Genomic DNA, 20602 nt, shown 5'->3' on the forward strand with positions numbered 1-20602 from the left:
GCGTACTGGGCCCTGAGAGAATGGCTCCGGCGCAACCTATATCTATTGCTAACTTGAATGAAGCGGGAGCGGTTATCCTCAAGGCTGTCAGCGCTACAAATGCTACAACCACCACAGCTACTGACAGTACTGCTGTATTTTCTGCTACACTACAAGAGGAAGACCAAATCCAAAGTCAAAATCAGGCCCCAGCGGATGCATGAATGAAGCAGCAAACCCAGGCTAAAATTAGCGAATATCCAACGGTCTCCCTGGTGATATTAAAAGGAAAAAAGAAAAGCCCGAAAAGCACAAATGCAAAAGATACAAGGAAGGATCAGAACATATCAAGTGCAGGGTCTGCTAATAAGAGGAAGCTACAGGCGCCTGCTAACAGCCCCATGCGGAGATGGGTGCAATCAAAAGGAGGGATAAAAACTGTTATATCTAGATTATCTGATGTAGGGTTGGCGGACAGAGCGGATAAAGCGGCAAATGAGGCAAACGCTATTAGTGCCACTGAGAATGCTGTGGCTGGATAGGGGGCAAGCAACTCAGAAACTGACCCTGAGTCAGAGCTATGCATAACACGGAGTAACCTGTTAATCAACTTCAAAATGGTCTACCCATGGCCTCACTTGACTCCCTTCAAATCTCGTATCTCTCAAGCGTGGGGGAAGATCCACAAAGAAGAAGCTCTGAAGAGAAAGATACCCCAAAACTCTCCCTTATATTGCAAGCCTTAAAAGAGCAGAGAGAAGAGACACGAGAGCTCTTTGCTTAAATTAGGGCAGACAATCATGGTATTCAACACTTCCTGAAGGAGGTAATAGGGAGAGTTGGTGAAATGTCTGGCGGGATTACAGAATTGCAGCAGAGAGTGGTCACAACTGAGGAGGTCATTGCTAGCATTCAAATTAAGCTTGAAGAATTAGAAAATCGGCAGAGGAGACAAAATCTGAAATTATTTGACATTTCGGAGGGGCAGGAGGGTTCGGAGTCTAGAACATTTATTGTGCAACTGATGCAGAAGGCCTTCCCGGATCTGGTAGACTGGGACTGGGACTGCCAGATTCAGAGGGCCCACAGACTGCCCTTGGTGCAACGGCGAAAGGATGATCAATACCCAAGGCCGTTCCTGATCTACTTTGGGAACTATCTGCTGAGGCAAGCAGTTTCTCTAAACACCGGTTGCTGTGGGGTCTTATTCAATCTTTTTCCGGTCCGATTTTTGCAGGGCCACTATGGACAGGAGATGGTGGCTGAAACATCTAATCAATCCTCTAAAAGCAACAGGGGCACAAGCTTTCTTGCAGGAACCAGATTGCTTGAAGGTTATAAGAGCTGGTCAAAGGTATTCTTTCTTTTCTGAGCTAGAGGCAAAGGGAATATGATCAAAATGGCAGAAATATGGGGCTACATAAGGCAGGGAAAGAGATCAGGAGTCTCGAAGTTAGGATTTAAAATGGGTCAGAGAGGTTTTTTTTTTTTAGAAATATAGGTGGCCTGCCGGGCTGTCTTTTTTCTTTCTTTCTTTCTATTTTTTTTCCTCTCATCCATTTGCAAACTAATTTCTTGAGCAATCAACATGGGCACCTATATTTTTTAGAAATATAGGTGTCCTGTCGGACTGTCTTTTTTCTTTCTATTTTTTTTTCCTCTCATCCATTTGCAAACGAATTTCTTTAGCAATCAACATGGGGGCTGTGATAACTTGGCGGCCGCCATGGCTGTAGGCTTCCAGTTAGCTGTCACACCAACGGCAGCAAGGGAAAAGGGGAAGATTCCTCCTTTAGAGTTAGATCATGGGTGGGTGGGTTGGGGGTTCAGGGGTGTAGGTGGAGGAGGGAGTCAGGAGTTAAAAGGGGAGAAAAGTCAATGCACATGTAGGGATAAAAGTAATAAGCATGATCAGGGAAACATTCAAACGATCAACAAATCAATCTTTTGAAGAGGGAATAGAAAAATACCGTCTAGATGGGGGAGATCAGGTGCTTAGCTTGTAAACGTGGCCGGCCTTAACAGTACGACCAAGAGACGGTTGGTAGCCGAAGAACTAAAAATATACAATCCTCAGATAGCTATCCTGTCTGAAACACACATCTCATAAAAAGACAGGTTTTTTAAGGCAACTGGGCTATGAAGTGGTAGCATGTTCTGCGCAAACTGTGTCAATTCGAGGAGTAGCTATTTTGAAAAACAGGCGATTTAGAGTAGAAGTATGTAAGACGCTGTCTGATAAGGGGGCTAGATGGGCTATTGCTCAGTTGAAGATAGAGGATAATAAATACGTTTTTTGTTCATTGTATGGCCCCACTGGATGTACGTTGTTACAACGCATGCTTTTACTACACATGCCTTTACAATGCAGGTTTTTCAACGCAAGTCGTTACAACGACTTGCGTTGAGGGGTGCTGGATAGTGAATAGTTTAATTTATTATTCCAACTCCAGTCCCCGTGGATAGTAGGGAAGGTGTTGGATAGTAAATTTAACTATTACCTATCCTAGAGTGCCCCCCCAGCGCAATTCGTTGTAATGACTTGCGTTGAAAAACCTGCGTTGTAAAGGCACTGCATGGTAAAAGTTGCGTCGTAAAGGATGTTTCCCGGCCCCACTACAGACGACCCAACAGTAATGGAGGCAGTGACTTTAGAATTACTAAATTGGGAGGGGGAACAGCTGGTAATGGGAGATTTGCATAATGGACTATGGGATAGACATTAAAAGGAGAATGCGTAGGACACAGGCAGCAATCGTGGAGATGGGTCGGCTACATGTAATCAAAGATGTTTGGAGGACTCTGCACCCCCAGTGTAGCAGGCTACACGTATTATTCCGCTCCTCACAAACTATACTCAAGAATTGACATGGCATGTGCTTCAGACAATATTTTATGGTCTAGCATTATAGAAATCTGCCCAAGGGTTACTTCGGACCACAATCTCATTCTTCTCTCATTTAAGATGTCCTCTGAACATAAAAGTCCACGTTCTTTTTCTTTCCCTAGATAATTATTGACAGAAGATGGTTTTCTGACTCAAACTAGGGAATATTTGAAGGAGTTTTTCAAAGTGAACGTTGGGACAGCCTCCCCATTAGTAGTATGGGACACATTTAAGGCAGCAATTAGGTGCTTCACCCAGCAGTATATTTGGGGGAAAATAAAGAGTGGAAAAAGGCAATGGAAGCAACCATAGCAGCCATACGTACAACAGAAATCCAGCACAATAAGGCAATTAATAGAGGCCTTTCAAATATTGAAGATCTAGCTTACACTTTGGTTAATTTAAGGTCAGAGCTGAAGAGGACGTTTAGGCAGATAAGCATAATAAAACTCAATTAGTATCGCCTGCTACAATATGAGAATGGGGAGAAAATAGGTTAAAATATAGCTTTTAAAGTAGCAGATGACAGGGCTAAGACCATTATAAAGAAGATTAGAGGGGCCGATAATAAACTATATGAACGTCCAAGTCAGATACTTGAACAGTTTGCGCCTTACTATCAAGAGCTGTACAGCCCAGAAAACCAGCCTCAAAAGGAGGAAATCTCCAAATATATCCAAGGGAATCCTCTGATAAGGGTGGCTCTACATACCCGTAGGGTCTCAAGGCGCTGGGGGGGGGGGGGGGGGGGGGGTGCCGCTACTGCTCGAACAGCCAGGTCTTCAGCTTCTTCCTGAAGGAGAGGTGGTCTTGGGTCAGGCGCAGGTCGGGAGGGAGGGAGTTCCAGGTCTTGGCGGCCAGGTAGGAGAAGGACCTTCCTCCTGTAGTTGCTCTTCGGATGCGGGGGACGGCGGCGAGGGCGTGGTTGGCTGATCGGAGGTGGCGTTTGGGAGCGTAGAAGTTGACTCGGCTGTTGAGGTAGCTCGGGCCTTGGTCGTGTAGGGCTTTGTGTGCGTGGGTGAGGAGGCGGAAGGTGATTCTTTTGTTGACGGGGAGCCAGTGAAGGTCTTTCAGATGTCCGGAGATGTGACTGGTTCGTGGGATGTCGAGGATGAGTCTGGCTGAGGCGTTCTGGATCCGCTGGAGTCTCTTCTGGAGCTTGGCGGTGGTACCGGCGTAGAGGGCGTTGCCGTAGTCCAGTCGGCTGGTGACGAGGGCCTGGGTGACGGTCTTCCTGGTCTCGGTGGGGATCCACCAGAAGATCTTCCGTAGCATGCGTAGGATGTTGAAGCACGCCGAGGAGACGTTGTTGACTTGCCTGGTCATGGAGAGGGAGGAGTCCAGGATGACGCCCAGGTTTCGTGCATGGTCAGTCGGTTTGGGTGCGGTGCCCAGGGCGGGGGGCCACCAGGAGTCGTCCCAGGCGTAGGGTGAGGAGCCCAGGATGAGGACCTCTGTCTTGTCCGAGTTCAGTTTCAGGCGGCTGGTCGTCATCCACTCGGCTACCTCTTTCATCCCTTCGTGCAGGTTGGCTCTGGCGGCGGCGGGGTCGTTGGTCAGGGAGAGGATCAGCTGGGTGTCGTCGGCGTAGGAGATTATGCTGAGGTTGTGTTTGCGTACGATGGCCGCAAGGGGGCTCATGTAGACGTTGAAGAGGGTGGGGCTCAGAGATGATCCTTGGGGGACGCCGCAGATCGGAATCATTTATCTCCTGTGCTACCTAGCTTGTTCTCGCATTATCAACATGGCTTTATACAGGGGAGAGACACAACTGCACACATGAGCGCAAAATCCGCTCCGATCGCGGATTTTGCGGATTTTCGGTAAATTCGCGATCCGCGAACTCTCGCGAATTTACCGAAAATCCGCAATCCGCGAGCGGCGGATTCCGCGGTCAAAAGTTCAAGCCTAATTTACGATGGCGCCGGCAAGCTGCCAGCGCCATCCTCAAATAGTTACTTAATTAGCTTCAACAGGAAGCTCTAATAGATAAGATAAAGCAGGGACTCGAGCGCCTGCTTTGTTTTAACAATTGAAGCTTCCTGTTGAAGCTAATTAAGTAACTTTTTTACGATGGCGCTGGCAGCTTGCCGGCGCCATCGTAAATTATTTACAGCAGGGGCACCAACGGTGGTGTCTTCTTGAATAAATATGAAGGGCATCTTTGACCTTCACGAGCGCAATCCCCGTGCTGTTATGTGAAGTGAAGTGTGCAACGTGAGAAAGTCAATTGCTGAAAAAGGTTGCGTCACATTTATAAGTTTAAAAATATGTTTTCTGTGACTCAACATCAGAAATAGTCAAATTAACGTTGGCAGTAAATTTTAAAATGTTCCCTTCATACTGCATCATCAGCAATTTGTGAGGTGACCCTTCCGTTTCATAAGAGAAACACGGAGTAAGTTGAAAGTAAACAAAAAAATGGCAACCACGGTTTAGTTGCGGGGCGCGTCGCAGCTTTAAGACAAAAATGTCAAAAATGCGGGCTTACCGCGTGCATCAAAAAGCATCTTTGGTACCAGTAGAGGTTCCAACACGTATTCCTAGGAAAAAGCAGATGTTATAAGGCTTCCACCAGGCTTAAAGATTAAAAACCTCGGCACTTAACGCGGAGCAGCTTCAGCCAGCCGCCATCCCTGTCGGCGCCTAAGCCGTGCCCCTTTGATCAAACTTTACCTTTGTGAATCTGGTGCCCTGAAGGTAAGAAGCCATCCCTTCTTCTTACACAAGGCGGGTGTGCCAGTATTGTAAACTCCATATTCGCCTGCTAATAACGTTCTTAAACTCTACCAGAGTTTCAGAGAAGAAAGGGCTGCACTGGCTTTAAAACGGTCTTACCCACCATAAAACATAAAACTCATTACAACCAACACTGCACTTACACGAAACCGGATCAGACTCTGGTGTAAGACGCATGATCAGTCTTTGACCTTTAATACACACAAGAGGCATGTGCACTCGCATGGAAGCCCCGTCCGTTTGGCCCCGCCCACACACTCGACGAAGCCCCGCCCCCAAATCCGCCGATCCGCAAAATCCGCGGATTTTGCGGATCCACGATCCGTGAATTCGCAAATTCGTGAATCGTGGATCCGCAAAATCCGCCCATGCTTAGTAAATATGGCTGTTACTGCATTCGATGTGGCTAAGGTGCGACCGACCCCACTCTTTATGATCCTTCTAGATGCTAAGAAGGCATTTGACCGAGTGGGGTGGGACTTCTTATGGGCCACATTAGAAGCTTTTGGCATCAAGGGGCAATATGTCACCTGGATAAAAGCCCTGTATTACAAACCTAGTGCTAAAATCATGTATGCTGGGTTACAGTCCGCCATTTTCCCAATTCTCTGGGGCACCCGTCAAGGTTGCCCCTGATCACCACTCTTATTTACTCTCTATATAGAGCTCTTTGTCTCAGCTCTCCAGAATCAACAGCTAATTCGCCCCCTTCTGTTAGGGGATAACTCCCTCAAAGTCATCGCATAAGCTGATGACATAGCGGTCTTCTCAACGGATCCGGGTGGGTCACTGCAAATTATAACAAAGGAAGCACGGGAGTTCGGACTGATTTCTGGATATAAATTAAATATAAATAAAACCCAGGTTCTCTTGAATTTTAATCCAACCTCACCAATACAAGGGGCTTGTGCAACTGCTACATATCTTGGAGTTAAGATGGTAGCGGATATTGAAAGAATCATCTCCCTAAACTATGAAACATTGCTGAAAGATATGGTTAAACTGCTCAAGGGATGGCACAAACTACCTAAAGGCATAATGGGGCAGATAAACATTATAAAAATGAAGATTTTTCCAAAATTTCTTCAGGTGTATCCCTTTGCGAGTGACCATTTCTTTCTTTAAACGCTTAGATGGGATCTGTAGCAGCTTCATTTGGGGCTATAAGAAAGCTAGAAAAGCGCTGGAACTACAAAAACTACCATTTATACAAGGTGGCCTTGACTTTCCGGATTTTAAAACTTATTTTTGGTCTGCCTTCTTTGGTCGCTTACGCAGTTTTATTAACCCTGAGAGTAGTACTTATTTTCATAAATGTATGTTGGGTGAAGAGAGCAGTCAGTTCTTGTTTAGAACCAATGACCCAAACTACTTTAGCCCCTTCCATGCTCATGACAAGGTCAGCTCGTCATGAAGTACACTGGTCGTGTGCTTATGACGAGCTGACCTTGTCATGAACAATGGAAAATATCGATTTGCAGCACAGGAGGAAAATATCCTGTAGCATTGAAGGTGTTAAAAGAGTAAAATTCAAGACAGCTCGAGATGGCATAGCTATTTGGAGTGCCATCTCATTGAAATATTAGGTATCACTATTGCATGCTAAATTTCCTCTCTGTTATAACCCAGGGTTGCCAGAGATCTTCCACGATTCTTTAGGTAAATTATGGATCACCCACAGACTAACTTGTCTAGGTGATCTCTATGACCACAATGGCTTTCTTACTTTTGTGAAAATGCAGTCTCTGTATAATTTAGCAGATAATATGCAATTTAAATATATGCAAATTTGCGATTATTTTATCAAGCAACTAAACCTGAAGAACATTATTGATTAAGATATATGGGATTGTTTGCATGACACAAACGAAAAATCATCAGTTAGTAAAGCATATAAAAGCCTCTGTGCTTATAGGTCGGATGATTGCTTAAGAATAGCGGAACGTTGGACTAGAGAATCATATGCATTAAGCACAATAGTTAGAGCAGTACACTCACCTAATTTACGCATGCAACAATTTCGTACAATCTGCTTATTATACTATACGCCAGATCGAATAGCAAAGGAGTCATCTAACAACCAGATTAATGACCGGACAAAATGTCCACGATGTGGTCTGCATGCGGCTAACATAAAACATATGTTCGTCACTTGTCCAGACCTCTCTTTATTTTGACAAAAAGTTACAGAAATCTTATCAAAAAAATTTGAAATTATAACACCTCTAACGATTATGTAAATAATGATTGGGATAAGAAATACTAGGTCTGATATTCAAGATCTGTTAATTATTTTGCTTGTATGTGCAAGATTGACAATAGCCCGGGTCTGGATCTCATCAAAACCTCCCACAGTAACGGATTGGTGGATATTAGTTAGGCAAACATATGATATGGAGGAAACATTAGCAGAGATGAAGGGGGATCAATCTATGCACAAATTCAACTCGATTTGGGGCTCACTGTTCTAAATACGCACTCTAGATATATGAAATCTTTATGGTTCTGCTATTTATTATTCTCTTTATGGGTAGGCAATGTAATTGCTTAGTGAACTGCTTTTTAGGTTTCCCAGTATGTACAAGTATTAGTTATTAAGAATCAGCTTTCATGTGTAACATATGCTTATTATTTTTGGCTTTTGTTTTTCATTTGTTTCCTGTGATGTCCTACTTCTGCATTGAGAATAAAAATGTTTAAAAAAAATAAATAAGGTGGTCATGCAGACCTATGCCTTAACACTAAGTAAGGCGTGAAGCTAGCCCTGCAACGCTAAATCATAGACAAAGAAGACTCCATGTGCCAGGCCGAGGTGCAGGTGGGAGAGGGCAGGAGGCATTAGGATGAACTTCCTACCCTTAGATCCAACCACAGAGTTCTAGTGGAGAGTCTTGGGAAATTGGACTATGCAGGATACAAAGGCAAATAGCATGCTGAGGGAGACAGAGTGGGGTTCATACTGGCTTGGCTGCTACGGGCAGAGGTGGACAGATCGCAAGTGAATGCCATCCTATACCAGACTGGAGAAATTCTCAATGCCCCAGCAGACACTAATACAGTTCTCTTTGACTATTACAGCTCTCTGTTACAGGAGAGAGACAGGCACAAGGAACTAATATTATAAGACTACCTCATATGCCTGCTGATCACACACTTGTATGTCTCTAGAGCACCACTTTCGCGATGAACCACTATCAATTGGCTTGGTCTGCCCACAATTGACCAAATGGCCCGTAATAAAACCACAGGGACAGATGGGGTTCCTGCATAATTGTATTCAACTTATAAGGCGGCCCTAGCCGTGCTGTTACCGGCACCTCTGAGAAAGAGGCTATGATTGCGGTTCTCCAAAACTGGGTTGTGACCTATTGGAGGTGCAATGCTATTGCCCGCTCTCTCTTGTCAGTATGGATTGTAAGATCCTTGGGTAGATAATCGCCAATCAGCTGTTGCCATGCCTTCCCACGTTGGTATACCAGGACCAAAACAGTTTTATTCCTGGCAGGAACACTTTTCTCAATCTTAGGCATCTTTTTCACGTTATAGAAGAGCACACTTCAATGGTGTCCCCATATGTGGCACTCTTCTTAGACACTGAAAAAGCCTTCAATACGGAAAGGCCCTTTTATTCAGTTAGTATTAGTTATAATGGGTATGACACCAGAGATTCTATGTTGGATCGATCTCCTATACACAGAACCAGTTGCTTGAGGTCGCACCGGCAGGAGCACTAGACAGGGTTACCCATTCTCACCAATCATATTTGCCCCGGTAATGAAACCACTAGCGGGACTGTTACTACAACAGGGCCAACAATGGGGGACATCTGGTGGTGATGCACGGAGGCGATTTCACTTTATGCAGACAATAGCCTAATGTTCATAGAGACCTACCCCAAGTTATGTGCTGGAAAAGTTTGGAGCGTTCTCTGTCTTGAAACTGAACTGGGCCAAACCCTCCCACTTTCCTCTCTGTAAACTTCCAGCACCAGAATGGGAAAGACAGCAGCACTTGGGGATGCCTCTGAAATAGGATTGCTTCCAGTACCCTAGGCTCAACATCTACTATTTGGACAATGACTTGATGCAGGGTAACCTGGGGCAATGAAGGCGGGCGTGCATGGCTCCTTGCCCTTCTGGGGGGTCTTTAACACTCTCCCCAATGGGTACGGGTGCAATAATGAAATTGCTAATTCTGCCCCGCTTTATCTACCACTTTTACATGCTTCTGATTCCCCTCCCGCGATGCTTCTTTCAGGAGCCCACCTGATATGGGGCAAGGGGAGAAAGAGAGTGGTCCTCAACAAACTGTATGCTCTCTTGGAGAGAGAGGGGTGCTAGGGTGCTGCATTACAAGCTATACTGCACAGGGATGCAGCTCCAGTAGCCCATGCCCTGGCTGTCAGATAGGCCTTTCACTGAGCGGTCATCAGTTATGCGAGTCACAGGGTTGCAGTATATTAAACTGGCTTATGGACCCCGAAGAGATGCTCCTAATGCAGGACATCTTGCCAAAGTGGCCAAACATTGTTGGAGTGCGTATGTGCAACCAAGGCGCTGTCCCACACCATATGCGTCTTCCCTACCACTATGGGTACTCCTGGCATTCCTCAGAGTGTCGGGCTACCACAATGTGAGACTGTGGACGGAGGAGGACATTCTTAAGACAGGGGATTTGCATGAACATAAAATGTTGCTAACCTTTGCGGACCTTATGGAGCACCGCGTGCTTAATGAGGGCCAGTTCTTGAGCCACAATGCACTGCTGACTGTGATAGGGCTCCTATGGGGCCCTGACCACACAGAACCCATCATATCTTCAATGTTGCAATAGTTACTGCAGCATGGCTTGGGTAGATGGGCAACTACTCGATTCTACAAATAGTTGCTGGAATCCCATAGCCTGACCCTACATATCCTGAGAGATAAATGGGCCTTATCTCTCGAGCAGGAGCTTACGAATAGGCACTGATTTTTAGCACTGGAGCAGATTCTGAGTGTTTCTAGGAACTAACTACTGAAATACACACAATTCAACTGTCTACATCAAACATATCTCACCCCCAAATGGTTAAACAACATCTTTCCAGGAATAGTCCCAAAATGCTTGTGGTGTATATGTATTGGGGCAGATTTTTACCATATGGTGTGGATCTTCCCGGAGGTTCAACGTTATTAGACAACAGCAGTGATGACGCTGACAGACATAATAGACCGGCCTCTACAGGTTGACCCCTTATGCTATTTACTGAGGATGACTTCACATACACTTAAGAACAAATACATCACAAAGTTTTTGGTCCCGCTGTTCATTTTGCTGAAGTGCTGTATTGCCATGACGTGGAAGTCCACAGGGGCTCCTGAACTGTCCCTGTGGGTTAGGGTTCTTCTTAAATGGGCAACAGCTGAGACAGCAACTTGGCGCTCACTGCTGCTACGGTGATGAGAGGTGCTACAATGGGATGCATTCCTGGACAAACTGATGGCAAAGACAGACAAACAACCATCCTGAGGTACTGCACACAATGTTTGATGGCCCCCTCTTAGGTTGCCAGTGGGGCTTGAGGGATGAAGTCTCCTGTGGTCCGTGGACGATACACTGACTGTACACTCGGATTTGTGTAGATGGCCCCATGACATCCCACCCCATCATGCATTGTTTAAAACGACACATTCCGAAGAGTGCACAGAGGGTGGACAGGGTACCACCTCTCCCCTTACTCGATACCGAGTCGACATTATGTATGGTCTAATGTCGACTCTGTATTGACAGGGCACCAATGGGTGATTTGTACATAATAGGCACAAATGGTTCTGTATCCCTTGAGCACAGGAAAATTGCTGTTTAGTTCAAATTCAAATTCAAAAATCTTTATTCGGTTATTCAGACAAACGACCATAAAAGCACAATTCAGTAGACAGAGTTTTAAAAAGATTGAATCGATCTATAAAACAACTTCCAGAATTAAAAATCACAAATGACCATTTACAATACAATGTTAAAAACAATTCAAAACAGTTATCCCTCCATGCTATTTCTAAATTTTAATGCTAGTTTTAAAAATCCAGTTACAAATAAAGTGCAATCGTGGGTTAGCAGCTGTAGGTAACAAAGTGCAGGTCTAACCTGGGTAAAATTCATTTTTTTTAAAAGAGGCTTTAGATAAGACCTCCGAGGTATGTCGTAATAAGAACAAATAAATAGGAAGTGCACCAAGTCCTGCGGGGACACATTGTCGCAGCCGCAGGACGGTAGCACTTGACCACGGTGGCTCCCCTTAGGAACGGCAAGCAGTAGATGGAAAAGGTCCAAACAGAACCTAGTTAACAGAAATCGGTCAAAGACCGACATTGGCCAGGACAAATACGGTTCCATACTTGGTGTCGATTTTATTACAACGTATTTCCGGACACTGCTTTTATTCAGTTCCACCTCCTCACGTTGCAGATACCGAGAGAGGGAAAAGGTTTTTCTCACATATGTAACATCAGCTCTGCTGATAGAATCTGGTTTTATGAAAGGCTCAGGTCGCCCCAATTCTGAGAAGCAGTCTTTCAATTATTTGAGCCACGGGATTTTATGCATATTGTCCCAGGATAAGGCTTCTCTCAGAAGCTGGTGATTAAGTGGAAGATCTTTGTTTAGCCAACAGTTTAACCAGCAGATTAAAGGCCGCAGTGCTACGGTATCACTTAAGAAGGGAGTGCCTAGTTCTTCATGCACTATAAAACTGGCCGTTCCCCTTGGGACCCCCAGCAGTTGTTTCAGGAAATTACTTTCTTCTACCACAAGGTCATTAGTTACTGTGTGCCCCCATAGCTCACTTATATAACAGCCTAACACCACACTCTTGGCTTGGTAAATATTTAGCAATGCAGCAATTGGGCGATTGCCCATTTTCCTAGCAAAGCTAAAAATGGCCGCGTTAGCCCGAATTAGCTCCCCCCTTTTCCTCTGGATTGCAGGGCCCCATTTCAACTGATTGTCAAACAGGACACCCAGATATGAAAAGGTTTTTGTTGTAGGGATCTTCTCCCCATTAACAAAAAATGAGAATGTCTTCTTATTGCCCTTCCCTACGTTCATTACAAAGGATTTTGTATTGTTAATGGCGAGGTCTCGGGATTTCATAAAGCTGTAAAAGGAGTCAAGGAATAATTGAAGCCCTTTTGCGGTCCGTGCCAACAAAACGGCGTCATCCGCATAAAGTAAAACGGGTAGCCCTTTGCGCCCAACATAGGGGTAATCTGCACCAGTATTTAAAAGGTTCTCCTCCAAATTATTAATATATAAATTAAAAAGAAACTGGGCCAAAATGCAGCCCTGTCGAACTCCCCGGTGCACTCTAAAATCCCTTGTTACCTTTAGCTCCTGGGAGTAACGTACATTAGCCCTCGTATCCTGGTGTAGATCTGCCAACAGATTGACTAGATTTTGCTCCACGCCCATATGACCCATGGCCTCCCAAAGCTTAGCCCGATTAACACAGTCGAAGGCTGATGAGAGGTCCATAAAAGCCATGTGTATTGTACCCTGACGTGCCATGGTGTATTTTCCCAGGACCATATACAAGTTGAGACACTGTGAGATCGTGGAGAGGCCTGGCCTAAAGCCGTATTGGATCGGGGAGATTATGTTGTGCTCTTCTGCCCAGGCAGTTAATCTGTTCAAGATTACCCCCCCCCCCGCTACTTTGACCACGGAATCAATTAAAGATATTGGTCTGTAGCAGGACGTACTATTACGATCCCCTTTCTTAAACAGAGGAACTATCGTGGAGACCCCCCATGACCTAGGGCATCCAGATACAACGGCTGCGTTAAGCACAGCAGTAAGAACAGGTGCCCACAGTGATACACGTGACTTAAAAATGTCCGGGGGCAAGCCGTCGGGCCCTGGAGCTTTATTACTTGTTAAACCCTTGATTCCCTTTTCAACCTCGCTAATGGAAAAGCACAGAGGGTTATCTTCTAAAACACCTTTTTAGGTTTTGCCTAGCGAAAGCTGCGCTCTGCGCAGCTTTTCGCGCAGGCGAAATCCTGTTGAGAACTGTAGGGTGCTTTGGGTCGGCCCTCGTCATTGATTGGCTGGCTCCGTAAACGGAGCCTTGCCATTGGACGAGGGGCCTGTCCGTCAATGCCGGACCAGACACGGGGGCGTTCCTGACATTCTTTGCCTTTTGCCGACGTCACGCGACGCCGGGAACGCCCCCGAGTCTGGTCCGGCATTGCCGGGACCTGCGTTTGCTGAAGTGTCGGGTTTCTTTGCTGTGGCGGAACAAATTGCAGGTAAGCGATGGTGTCTTTTGTAATATAAATGACTGTCTTTTTTGAATGCCCCATCCGAAATGTTTAATCACGTATTTTTTTTTGTTCTCTGCAGGTATTTTGCGACGGCCCGGTGGGGGGAACAATTTCCGGTCGGGATCCTTGGCTCGCTGTCTGTCTCCGTCTCCATGATACAAGGGATTTCTTGCAGGTAAGCGATGGTGTCTTTTGTAATATAAATGACTGTCTTTTTTGAATGCCCCATCCGAAATGTTTAATCACGTATTTTTTTTTGTTCTCTGCAGCTATTTTGCGACGGCCCGGTGGGGGGAACAATTTCCGGTCGGGATCCTTGGCTCGCTGTCTGTCTCCGTCTCCGTGCTCCAAGGGATTTCTTGCAGGTAAGCGATGGTGTCTTTTGTAATATAAATGACTGTCTTTTTTGAATGCCCCATCCGAAATGTTTAATCACGTATTTTTTTTTGTTCTCTGCAGCTATTTTGCGACGGCCCGGTGGGGGGAACAATTTCCGGTCGGGATCCTTGGCTCGCTGTCTGTCTCCGTCTCCGTGCTCCAAGGGATTTCTTGCAGGTAAGCGATGGTGTCTTTTGTAATATAAATGACTGTATTTTTTGAATGCCCCATCCGAAATGTTTAATCACGTATTTTTTTTTGTTTTTCTCTTCAGGTTGCCGGGACCTGCCTTTGGTGACGTGTCGGGTTTCTGTGTCTGTGGCGGAACAAATTGCAGGTAAGCGATGATGTCTTTTGTAATATAAATGACTGTCTTTTTTGAATGCCCCATCCGAAATGTTTAATCACGTATTTTTTTTTGTTTTTCTCTTCAGGTTGCCGGGACCTGCCTTTGGTGACGTGTCGGGTTTCTGTGTCTGTGGCGGAACAAATTGCAGGTAAGCGATGATGTCTTTTGTAATATAAATGACTGTCTTTTTTGAATGCCCCATCCGAAATGTTTAATCACGTATTTTTTTTTGTTCTCTGCAGGTATTTTGCGACGGCCCGGTGGGGGGAACAATTTCCGGTCGGGATCCTTGGCTCGCTGTCTGTCTCCGTCTCCATGATACAAGGGATTAGTGTCGGGTTTCTTTGCTGTGGCGGAACAAATTGCAGGTAAGCGATGGTGTCTTTTGTAATATAAATGACTGTATTTTTTGAATGCCCCATCCGAAATGTTTAATCACGTATTTTTTTTTGTTCTCTGCAGCTATTTTGCGACGGCCCGGTGGGGGGAACAATTTCCGGTCGGGATCCTTGGCTCGCTGTCTGTCTCCGTCTCCGTGCTCCAAGGGATTTCTTGCAGGTAAGCGATGGTGTCTTTTGTAATATAAATGACTGTCTTTTTTGAATGCCCCATCCGAAATGTTTAATCACGTATTTTTTTTTGTTCTCTGCAGCTATTTTGCGACGGCCCGGTGGGGGGAACAATTTCCGGTCGGGATCCTTGGCTCGCTGTCTGTCTCCGTCTCCGTGCTCCAAGGGATTTCTTGCAGGTAAGCGATGGTGTCTTTTGTAATATAAATGACTGTCTTTTTTGAATGCCCCATCCGAAATGTTTAATCACGTATTTTTTTTTGTTCTCTGCAGCTATTTTGCGACGGCCCGGTGGGGGGAACAATTTCCGGTCGGGATCCTTGGCTCGCTGTCTGTCTCCGTCTCCATGATACAAGGGATTTCTTGCAGGTAAGCGATGGTGTCTTTTGTAATATACGCGATTTACATTTGTATATAATTATAATTTGTTTTATGTGTTCTACTTTTTATAACTTTGCAAAGTGTTTTAGAAATTAATTTATCTCACTTTCGTTGCAGGTATTTTTCGGCGTCGCGGCGTGGTCCCGGGATCTGGGCGTGGTCGCGGTTTCCGGTCGCCATTTTGCGCTCGGTGTCTGGCTTCGTGGTACGATGGATTTCAGGTACGCGATTTAAATTTGTATATAATTGTAATATGTTTTATGTGTTCTACAGTCTTTAGCTTATTTGTTTTATATATTTTGCGCTTGTTCTCTCTAATGTTTCCGTGTCGGGTCTCCTCCGTGGCGTGACGACTTGCAGGTAAGCGATGGTGTGTTTTTTAATTTACATTTTTATGTCATTGTAATTTATTTTATATGTATTCAGTCTATTTTGTTTATATTGTTATGTATTTCTTTTTGGGGCCTGTTCTCTCTAGTGTTTTTGTGTCGGGTCTCCTTTGTGGCGTGACGACTTGCAGGTAAGCGATGGTGTGTGTTGTAATTAATAAATGACTGTCTCTTTTTAATGACTGTGAGTTTTTGTAACTTTGTAAAGCTTTTTTTAGAATTAATTTATCTCACTTCTTTTGCAGGTTTTTTTCGGCGTCGCTGCGTGGTCCCGGGATCTGGGCGTGGTCGCGGTTTCCGGTCGCCATTTTGCGCTCGGTGTCTGGCTTCGTGGTACGATGGATTTCAGGTACGCGATTTCAATTTGTATGTAATTGTAATTTGTTTTATGTGTTCTACTTTTTATAACTTTGCAACGTGTTTTACAAATTAATTTATCTTCATTTCGTTGCAGGTATTTTTCGGCGTCGCGGCGTGGTCCCGGGATCTGGGCGTGGTCGCTGTTTCCGGTCGCCATTTTGCGCTCGGTGTCTGGCTTCGTGGTACGATGGATTTCAGGTACGCGTTTAATTTGTATATAATTGTAATTTGTTTTATGTGTTCTACAGTCTTTAGCCTATTTGTTTTATATATTTTGCGCTTGTTCTCTTTAATGTTTCCGTGTCGGGTCTCCTCCGTGGCGTGACGACTTGCAGGTAAGCGATGGTGTGTTTTTTAATTTACATTTTTATGTCGCTGTAATTTCTTTTATGTGTTCAGCCTATTCTGTTTTTATTGTAATGTATTTATTTTTTGGGCCTGTTCTCTTTAATGTTTCCGGGTTGGGTCGCCTTCGTGGCGTGACGACTTGCAGGTAAGCGATGGTGTGTGTTGTAATTAATAAATGGCTGTCTCTTTTTAATGACTGTGAGTTTTTGTAACTTTGTAAAACTTTTTTTAGAATTAATTTATCTCACTTTCGTTGCAGGTATTTTTCGGCGTCGCTGCGTGGTCCCGGGATCTGGGCGTGGTCGCGGTTTCCGGTCGCCATTTTGCGCTCGGTGTCTGGCTTCGTGGTACGATGGATTTCAGGTACGCGATTAAAATTTGTATGTAATTGTAATCTGTTTTATGTGTTCTACTTTTTATAACTTTGCAACGTGTTTTAGAAATTAATTTATCTTCATTTCGTTGCAGGTATTTTTCGGCGTCGCTGCGTGGTCCCGGGATCTGGGCGTGGTCGCGGTTTCCGGTCGCCATTTTGCGCTCGGTGTCTGGCTTCGTGGTACGATGGATTTCAGGTACGCGTTTAATTTGTATATAATTGTAATTTGTTTTATGTGTTCTACAGTCTTTAGCCTATTTGTTTTATATATTTTGCGCTTGTTCTCTTTAATGTTTCCGTGTCGGGTCTCCTCCGTGGCGTGACGACTTGCAGGTAAGCGATGGTGTGTTTTTTAATTTACATTTTTATGTCGCTGTAATTTCTTTTATGTGTTCAGCCTATTCTGTTTTTATTGTAATGTATTTATTTTTTGGGCCTGTTCTCTTTAATGTTTCCGGGTTGGGTCGCCTTCGTGGCGTGACGACTTGCAGGTAAGCGATGGTGTGTGTTGTAATTAATAAATGGCTGTCTCTTTTTAATGACTGTGAGTTTTTGTAACTTTGTAAAACTTTTTTTAGAATTAATTTATCTCACTTTCGTTGCAGGTATTTTTCGGCGTCGCTGCGTGGTCCCGGGATCTGGGCGTGGTCGCGGTTTCCGGTCGCCATTTTGCGCTCGGTGTCTGGCTTCGTGGTACGATGGATTTCAGGTACGCGTTTAATTTGTATATAATTGTAATTTGTTTTATGTGTTCTACAGTCTTTAGCCTATTTGTTTTTTATATTTTGCGCTTGTTCTCTTTAATGTTTCCGTGTCGGGTCTACTCCGTGGCGTGACGACTTGCAGGTAAGCGATGGTGTGTTTTTTAATTTACATTTTTATGTCGCTGTAATTTCTTTTATGTGTTCAGCCTATTCTGTTTTTATTGTAATGTATTTATTTTTTGGGCCTGTTCTCTTTAATGTTTCCGGGTTGGGTCGCCTTCGTGGCGTGACGACTTGCAGGTAAGCGATGGTGTGTGTTGTAATTAATAAATGGCTGTCTCTTTTTAATGACTGTGAGTTTTTGTAACTTTGAAAAGCGTTTTTTAGAATTAATTTTTCTAACTTTCTTTGCAGGTATTTTTCGGCGTCGCGGCGTGGTCACGGTTTCCGGTCGCCATTTTGTCTTTGGATTCTTGGCTCGCTCGGTGTCTGTCTCCGTGGTACGATGGATTTCAGGTATGCGATTGCCATTTGTATGTCATTGTAATTTATTGTATATGTGTTCAGTGTATTTTGTTTATATTGTAATGTATTTATTTTTTGGGCCTGTTCTCTCTAGTGTTTTTGTGTCGGGTCTCCTCCGTTGCGTGACGACTTGCAGGTAAGCGATTGTGTGTTTTGTAATAGTGTTTTTGTGTCGGGTACGCAATTTACATTTTCATCTAATACTTATTTTGTTTACAAGTGTATTTCCTATTGGTCTTATATATTTTGGGCCTGTTCTCTCTCATGTTTCCGTGTCGGGTCTCCTCCATGGCGTGACGACTTGCACGTAAGCGATGGTGTGTTGTGTAATTTACTTTTTTATGTCATTGTAATTTCTTTTATGTGTTCAGCCTGTTTTGTTTATATTGTAATGTATTTCTTTTTTGGGACTGTTCTCTTTTGTGTTTTTGTGTAGGGGCTCATTCGTGGCATGACGACTTGCAGGTAAGCCATGTTGTGTTTTGTAACAAATGACTGTCCCTTTTCAATGCCCGGGAGTTTTTTAACATGGAAAAGGTATTTTTGAGTTTATGTATCTTCCTTTCTTTGCAGGAATTGAACGGCGGCGGCGTGGGAACGATTTCCGGTCGCCATTTTGTCATGGGATCTTTGGCTGTCTGTCTCCGTCTCCTTGGTCCAAGGGATTTCAGGTACGCGATTTAAATTGTAATGTAATTAGTATTTCTTTTACAGGTGTTCAGCCTTTTTGGTTTATATTCTTTTAATGTTTCTTTTTGGGGCTGTTCTCTCTAGTGTTTCCGTGTAGCCTGCCGTGACGTGTCGGGTTTCCTTCCCCGTGGACGAACAACTTTAAGGTAAGCGCTGTGGTCATGTCTTAGTGCGACTCGGTGTAGATAGATTCAAATGTAATTTGTATTTTCTTACAGGTGTTGTAGATTTAACGTAACAGGTGTTCGGCCTATTTGGTTTATGTTCTTCTGATGTTTCTTTTTTGGCCTGTACTCTCTAGTGTTTCCGTGTCGGGTCTCATCCGTGGCGTGACGACTTGCAGGTAAGCGATGTGTTTTGTAACTAAACAATTACTGTCACTTTCGAATACCCGGAGTGTTTTGTTACGTTTCAAAAGTAATTTCTAACTTCATTTCTTTCCCTTTATTTGCAGGAATATGTCGGCGGCGTGGTGTCGTAATTCTATTATGCTTACTTTAATAGTTATTTTATATCGTGTGGTTTCAGTGTAGGGAATTATTGCAAAGAGCTATCGTGTTTTTCTACTTTAACAAAATGATATTCACCAGCACTTCTTTTTGTATTTGCAGGCAGCGTGGCGCCAACTCGTCTACCACTAAGCTTTGATATTCAAGATCGGCTAAAGTCGCACATAGCCACTAAGTACTCTAACGAGTCACAGCATCCACGACCTTTTCATTCGGCCAGACAGCCTCCTATCGGCAATTTACATATGTCGAGACAGCAACATCCTAAACAACATCTCACCTACATGTTCTTAACAACAAACTTTGCAAGTCTTTTGTTATTTAATGAACTAACTGCGTTTTTTTTTGTCTTCCACAGTATGTAAAGGACTACAGCCACGGAAAGAAACATTTCTTCGAGCGAGCTCAGAAGGTATACTTCGTGACAGTGGACTGGAGCCTCTCGATTTCTCGACCGATCTCAGTAGGTATACTTCGAGACAGCGGAATGGAGCCTTTCGACATAAACTGTAAGTTCCTTCCTGTCTGTACAAACAACATAAATGTTACTATGCAAATCTAGTTTAACAAAAATACAACAAATGCACTCATTCTATGTTCTATAGCAGAGTGGAGCTTCACAGTGGTGCTTCAGAGTGGAGCTTCAGAGTGGAGCTTCAGAGTGCAGAATGTTAAAAGCAATGCCAATAGCTCTAACTTTAACAAAGGCAAAACCATTGCATTGTAAATGCTTGTTTACATTCTGCTTGTGGTATTTCACTATTAAAAATAGAGCTAAAATAAGAGACCCACTCTTCTTCTGGTATATTAGTGTCTACAGTGGAATTGCCTAATAATTCAAAAAGCGGTTTGTTTATAATTCCCCAAAACTTTGCACTATTTCCAAGAATTTTGGGATCTAACAGGTTTTCCCAGATAGAGGCCTTCACTTCTGTTTTACGTTTAGCTAGGGCCTTATTATAGTAAATGCGTAATGTCCTAATTCGTACCTGGTCTCTGGGTCTGGCCTTTAATGCCGCCTTTAGATCACGACTTGCCTTAGAGCAAGAATGATCAAACCATTTCGGGCCACTGCGGGCCCGCCCCGTAGAGGACACAGTTAGCATTGCCCCAACT

At 44.2% G+C, this 20602-nt stretch overlaps 1 protein-coding gene and 1 long non-coding RNA gene across 4 annotated transcripts in view; one reads left to right on the forward strand and one right to left on the reverse strand.

Moving 5' to 3' along the window:
• LOC144830053 (17-beta-hydroxysteroid dehydrogenase type 6-like) overlaps positions 1–20602 on the reverse strand; it is a 123375-nt gene that overhangs the window by 41199 nt on the left and 61574 nt on the right. The window lies entirely within an intron of this gene.
• Positions 17951–19920, forward strand: LOC144773873 (uncharacterized). The gene is made up of 3 exons (XR_013600068.1): positions 17951–18958; positions 19062–19123; positions 19279–19920. It is a non-coding gene; the product is annotated as an uncharacterized LOC144773873 (long non-coding RNA).

The sequence above is a fragment of the Lissotriton helveticus genome, chromosome 1_1 (assembly GCF_964261635.1).
Source record: "Lissotriton helveticus chromosome 1_1, aLisHel1.1, whole genome shotgun sequence".
NCBI classification, from domain to species: Eukaryota; Metazoa; Chordata; class Amphibia; order Caudata; family Salamandridae; genus Lissotriton; species Lissotriton helveticus.